This window comes from Saccostrea cucullata, unplaced genomic scaffold, assembly GCF_032062105.1.
Source record: "Saccostrea cucullata isolate Sc308-1 unplaced genomic scaffold, CSIRO_AGI_Scuc_v1 ctg2525, whole genome shotgun sequence".
Lineage (NCBI taxonomy): Eukaryota > Metazoa > Mollusca > Bivalvia > Ostreida > Ostreidae > Saccostrea > Saccostrea cuccullata.
In genome coordinates this window covers 110039-117212 of record NW_026920379.1, presented here as the reverse complement: position 1 = coordinate 117212, position 7174 = coordinate 110039, and positions in this window count along the sequence as shown.

Genomic DNA, 7174 nt, shown 5'->3' with positions numbered 1-7174 from the left:
AATTGCATCAAAGTTCCAAAGTTTTAAATATAGTTAATCAGAGTTCCAAAGGTTTCTCTTTAGTAAATCAAAGTTCCAAAGGCTTCTCTATAGTAAATCAAAGTTCCAAAGTTTTTACAACCATTGTAAGTTTTTATTATAGTACATGTAAATCGAAGTGTTATTTGAGGATATGCTATCCTCCGAATAAATAAGCTACTAACAAAGTTTAACATGACCAATGCATGTACTTGTATCTAAGCAAATAAGTCTGTTAGTAATAAAAATAAAACAAAGAATTAGATACGCTTGTAGCAAATAGAGAAGTACCGTATATACTCGCCACAAAGTCGGTGTTTTGGGAGTTTAATGTTGGTACAAAACTCAGTGTTCGACTTATAAGCGAGTCGTAGAAAGATTGATTCAATTATTAAGGTCAAACTTTCACATGAAAATGTATCCTAAGACATAACTTTAGACCTTTCTTGACATTAGGATTTGGTCCTATGTACAAGAAAAGCCATTATAACGACATTGTGGGCAGTAAATGTAGGTACACTTTGTCGCCGACGATAAACAGAACAAAACGACAATGTGTACCGTCCTTCACCTCCAACTGTTTTCAGAAGGGATTTTTTAAAAAATATAAAACTTGTTTTTCACATTATCCAGAGTTATTGTCCATTTTGATGTTGATTTACAGTCACGATAGCAGTCAAAGATTCAAAAGGCACTGTTTTCTCCTAAAGATATACTTAGTAACCAACTTTGAGGACAGTGTCTGAGAAATGCAATTAAAATGAATGTGTGTATGTTTATATGCTGTCTTTTGTTGTTCCATACTCTGCCAGTAGAAGTATGATATATTAGACCTTTAGAAAGTATAAATATATATGAATAACGTATAGGAAGAATAAGAAAAATGGATATATCGCTGACGATCTAAGGTAACTCTTGCAAATGCAAACGTCGTCTAAATGTGTTCAAAATACAATTACTCTTCACACATCAGATAAAATCCTGTTTGCCCTCACATTAACAGCTTTAAACATTTTAAAATAGAGATCCGTTGAAGTGGTACAAATAAAATGATTGTTTTAATTGTAAATCTTTCAAGTGGAAATAAGACCATTGAATGTCTTTAATATATTTTTGAAAGTTAATTGCGATATTGTTTTCTTGTAGTTCCATTCTTTGGCAATGTTGGCTATTACAGGGTGTGGAAGACAAAGATATCAGGTGAGCGTCTATCCAGAAAAACAGAAAAGATTTGTATTTACCTAACACTTAATAATTTTAGATAGTTTATTTGCCAAGCCTAACACGTATTCTTTAAAATAGCTCATTTGCCAAGCCTAGTATATCATAATAAATGTTGAGGCATTTAATTTCATTTTTTCATATTGGGAAAGTTCTATTAAAGATCTCCTAAATACAGAAATTCCACGAATTTTCACATTGTCTTCGCGAAGAAATTCATATTTGAAGTAGGCATGGTCACTACACTGAGCTGAAAATCTTTGCCAGGAAAATGAAAATAAGAGCAATTCGAAAATTGCGCTTTTTACATAAATCGCCTCAAACCTCATATTTAAGAAATGATTCTTACATATAGAAGATAAATATCTTGAACGCTGTATACTTTTCAGATGGATTCAATACTTCAGAAGAAAAGCACGAGAGTTCAAATATAGCAGTTAATGTGGTCAATTGCAATTTGAGGGGATACCAAAAAATATCGACTTTATGAGTCACATGAATTAAGAAAATGCTATATATACATGGAAAGACATTGTTAAAAAACTAAACATTTAATCGTCACAGAAATTTGTAGAATTCTGACAAAGGAAAGAAATATAACAATATTTCAATCAGATAGGTGCCCTATTTTCTCACAAATGTCCAAGAGTGAACTTTCGTTAAATGTGCCAACAGTTTATTTTAAAACAAATGTTAAAACAAAATAGAAGATTTGAAAAATTGCTTAATGTATGATGAAACATGGGTGCCCTTTTTCATTGCTGTAAAATAAGATTAATGATAAAAATGTAGAATCAAAGAAAAGGGTGTCATTTGACTATCAAAACGAGAAGCAGTGGCTCCAAACATATTTTATTAGTTTTCGTGTATTTACAGAGGTCCATTATAACATGTACATGCATCAATATGAATGACTAGCAATGGTAAGCTTTATATTCAAATTGCACAAAGAAAAATTGAACAGATGTCCTGCAATGAAATTCAAAAATTCGGCGACCAGGGTATTTTTCTTGTGCCTGACAACGCAGGTGCATATACGCTTAGAGAAATAAATAAGATTTTGAGGAAAAGAAAGTATACAAGACTTTTCAATCACCCATATTAGCTTGATTGCAACCACTCTGAGATCTTTTCATTCTTAAAGCACATTAAAACAATGAAAGGAAGATTGTACAATGTTAGATATATATGACATTAGAAATGATATTCGTCAGTGTCTTTGAGGCATCCCTACAGATGAGTATGCTGAAGATTTCTGTTCATGGATACAACGACCTTAGACACGCGTACAGGGTACCAGGAAATGCCTTGAGGAATTGAAACTATTAAGAATATGTATTGTGTACTTTTCTTACTTCCAGATGACATGTTGCATTATTTATTTATTAAAGCGACCGTCGTAGTACCAAAACGTTAAAAAAAACCTCCATTTTCTAGTACATATAATCCCCGTTACTTTCTTTATGTCAGGGGTGTTTCCTTGGAAAGCGAGTCTATAGATCGTTCTTAAAATTAGTCATAAATTTCTTTTATAAAGGTAATGATTAAAAAAACCCATAACCACATGATCCGTACGTCGCGGGTACGAATCCCACTGTGGGACGCAGAGTTCGGTCCTTCGGATCAGACCGTATAAACAGAGATCCCGTGTCGCAGTAGGCGTTGGAGCGAAAAAGATCCTTCCCTGCTCAAGGATCCTGAGTGCCGAGTATAGGACAAAATTAGCAGCTCTCCACCGGCAAGTGGTGGCGTCTCTATATGAGTGATAAATTCTCGATAGAGACGCTAAACAATATACAATCAATCAATCAAAGTAGCGTTTTGAAATACTAAAGCCCCAGTATTTTTTTTTCCAAATCATTTATTCAATAATGTACAACATAACAGTGAGGCAAAACTTCCGCAGAAGCCCTCTAGTAATACTTCACCAGGGATGCCAGGAGCTCCCTGGATCGATATATTATATAATATATTTGCAATATTTGAACACAGAATTTTTCACATTATACTAATATATAATTATTGACGCTTCGTTTTCATACATATACATAAATATCTCAAGGAAATTTTTACCATTTTTATATACAATAACAAAGTATTCGTTTAACACCAATAGAAGCATGACCCTTGTTGCAGTGGAGATTGTGTGAAAAAAAAGAGAAGAAAGTCTATACATGTATCAATCTCACTGCAACTAGTATTTAGGGCCAGGTTATCCTAAAATACGGGTCTTTTTATGTTTTACATCTTAAAACAGGATCAATATGCAGAGTTTTGTGATAATAAATTTAGATTATAAAAAACACATCAGAACGAATGAAATTTACAATGACATGAATATTTTTTCCTCACATACATAGTTTGAATCATATTTTAAACATAAAGTTTCCAGTTACTTGAAAATATCATAGCAAAAAAACTTGTGTTTTTTTATAGTGGATTTAAAATGTGAATACATGTATTAGAATCACAAGGAATTTTGAAATATATGATTTATTTTCTCTTTGAAATTTGTCAAATCATTTGATCGTAACAGTGAAAAATTCGATTTCATTTCATTTTTGAATGCATTTTTAATATTGAAGTCAGTTATTTTTAAATTCTCATATTTAATTTTATTTCTTGTTTTCCATATGATGCATTTATAAATACATATTAAAATGTTAACAACGTTTCTTTGGGTTTGCGGTTCCTTCAAGTAGCCTAATGTTATTGTTTGTTGGTCAATTTGTAAAGTTCCAATTAGTTGCAGCACATATTTTCAATTATATCTTATAGTAATTTGAGTGTTGTTTTCACTTTTGTGCAATGGAAAAAGAGGTGTTGTTGATTTTCTTTATGATTTTTGCATAGTTGCATAAACCATTCGATAGTCTGATTTTGCATAATTTATCTTCGGTATACAATATATTATGCACGCATTTCCATTGGAATTCTTGATTTTTTTTTAACTTTCATTTTTGAAATACTGTCCCAAATTGAATTTCACTGTATGTTATTTTAATAAATATTTTCCCATTTTTCTTGACATTTTGGAATTATTGTCTTGTTTAATGTTTTTTCTATGTTCTTCAACTTGATATCTTCAAAGGTTACCTCTTTATTAGTATCTCTTTTTATGAGTAAATTATTATTCAATTTATAAGGGAGTTATGTTTCGCTATTAGATATTGAGTTGTTTCTTTTCAGTATTTGATAAAAGAGTTTAGGAATGGCTGATTTTATTTTACTATATTCAAATATCCAACATCTTTTGTCCACTAATTTAATAAAAATGGCATCGTTATATTTAAAACAATTTTCCGCATCGTTCCAAATGTCTATTTTTAATAAACCACATTTAATAAATGATTCCACATATAGGCTTTTCCCTTGGAATTGTATAAGTTCATTACCAAAGAGTGAGAGGTTAAGTATTTTCTCTCGATTCTCTGGCTCAAATTTTGACTGAAATTCGCTGTATGCGATGAGTGCTTCTTTTTTTTTTTTTTTTTTTTTTTTTTTTCATAAAAACTAGACATGTTATTTAAGTAATTTGGAGATAAATCTGAACAAGTGCATAAGAAATATTCTTGACTTGAATGCATATCTTTACTCTGTAACCAGTTTTTACCAATAACATTCCATGTTTCTAACTTTGAATGCATGATTTTATAAATTGTTTTTATTTGTTTACTTTTTATAAAATTAAATATATTTATCATGTTCATTCCTCCTTCATTCTTGCTTAAGCAGCACAGGTTTCTGTCAATTTTATTTATTTTTTTATCCCAAATAAAAGACCAAACAATGTCATTTATTTGCTTTGCATATATATCAGGTATTCCCCTCATTTCGATTTCAAAGCCAATAATTGAAATTATTAAATTTTTTATTATCAAAGTTTTCCCGTTGAATGTAAGGTTCCTAGTTTTCCAGACATGCAAGCTGTTCTTTATTTTTTTTTTCTATTTTTTCCAACCATATTGCATTAGTATCAATACCATATCCATGATTTACCCCCAAACTTTTTATATTAGTTTTTATCCACTGTATCTTTTTTAAATTTTGGTGCTTTACCTTTTGATTTGCCTATAAACACGCCCTTTGTTTTCGAGAAATTGATTTTTGCCCCAGAGGCTTTTTCATATATTTCTAACACATTGAAGGAATTTATTATAGATTCTTCGTCCTTATTAAATAGCTGTGAATCGTCTGCGAACATATTTATTTTACATTCTATTTTTTTTTTTTATTTTTATTAGGAATTAAAATACCCTTTATCTGCGGATTTCGTCCTTTAGCACATGCCATAGGCTCCATTTGAAGAACATATAGCAATGGAGCAATAGGGCAACCTTGTCTTGCCGATCTTGAGATTGGAAAGTATTTAGATACAAATCCATTAGTTTTAATGAATGTTTTTGATTTAATAAGAAGCATTTTTATCCAATCGCAATATTTTTTACCAAAGTTAAATCTTTTTAATGGTGCTTCTACCCAACCCCATTCAATTCTATCGAATGCTTTTTGTTGATCTAAGAATATAATTGCTCCTTCTAAATCTTCATTATCAGCATAATCAATAATATCTTGAGTCAGTCTTTTTGCATCACTGATGTTTCTGCCTTTAACAAATCCTTTTTGGTCTGGTTGAATTAATTTTGGTAGTACTTTTTTTAATCTCTCTGCGAGTATTTTAGCTATAATTTTATAATCATTGTTCAGCATTGTTAAAGGTCTCCAATTTTTTATATCTTCTCTTTCATTCCCTTTATGTATTTATGAAATGACTCCTTTTGTTTGCGAGTCACAAAGTGTGGCCCTATGAAAAATGTGTTTTATAACTTTTGAAAATTCATTTTTAATTATATCCCAGTATATCTGATAAAAAGTTGATAAAATCCAATCTTCACCGGGAGATTTATTTGGCTTTAATCACATCACTGCTTGATATATTTCGTTATCACTTATATCACTATCGAGCATATTTACTTCACAATCGTCTAATTTACTTTGTACTTCCGCTAATAATAATTCCCCACTTTCACTATCCCAACCTTCCGTATTTGATAATTTGTAATAAAAATTTGCTTTTCGATGATTGAATCAATATCAGTTTTATAGGTACCATTTTCTGTTTTTATTCTATTCCACAATTTTTTCTCTCCATTACTCTTTTCTAATTGAAAAAAAATATTTCGATGGAGCTCCTTCTTTAAACCATCTACATTTTGATTGTATTATTATCTATATAAATTTCTTTTATTTTTTGCTCAAGGTAATTTTGATACTTTTTATTAGTCAAAAGATTGTTTTTACTCTCTTCTAATTCTTTTTCTAATTTCCCTAGTTTTTGTTTATTAACGTTTAATAAAGCCCCAGTATTGATTACAGACCCAGATGCAGGAACTTTTAGCAGTTGGGTGTATAAACTAAGGTCAAAAGGCTTATACTAGAAATATTTTGACAAAGAAACAATATTAATATAATTTCTTTCTCAAATATGAAAAAAAACCAATTATTTTTATTGGGGTTGGGTGGGCAAAGTGGGGGTGGGGTTGTTAAGCTACTTCCTGGAGACAGTTATGAGCGAACTGCGGACCGTGGCTTTAGATAATGAGGACAGTCATTAGAAAAGGAGAGGGGTTGACACATTTTGTCTAGTCAGATTTTATACATGTATGTTCAGGTCTTCAGATACATGTATATCTATTTCTAGTTTGACAAGCAAATCCAAAGAATTGTGATCCCCCGCTTTTGGTTTTTTTGTGGGTGAGATATCAAATTTGAACGCCTTATTATCACCAAAGTTGAATTTAAGAAAGAAATAAGGTCAATTGTGAAGGTCAAGGAGTCAGAAATCATAGCATGCTTGGAAATATCTTGTCATAGGTAATGCATATGTCAAATATGAAAGCCCTATATCTCAATCAAAAATTAAAAGGAACAAAAA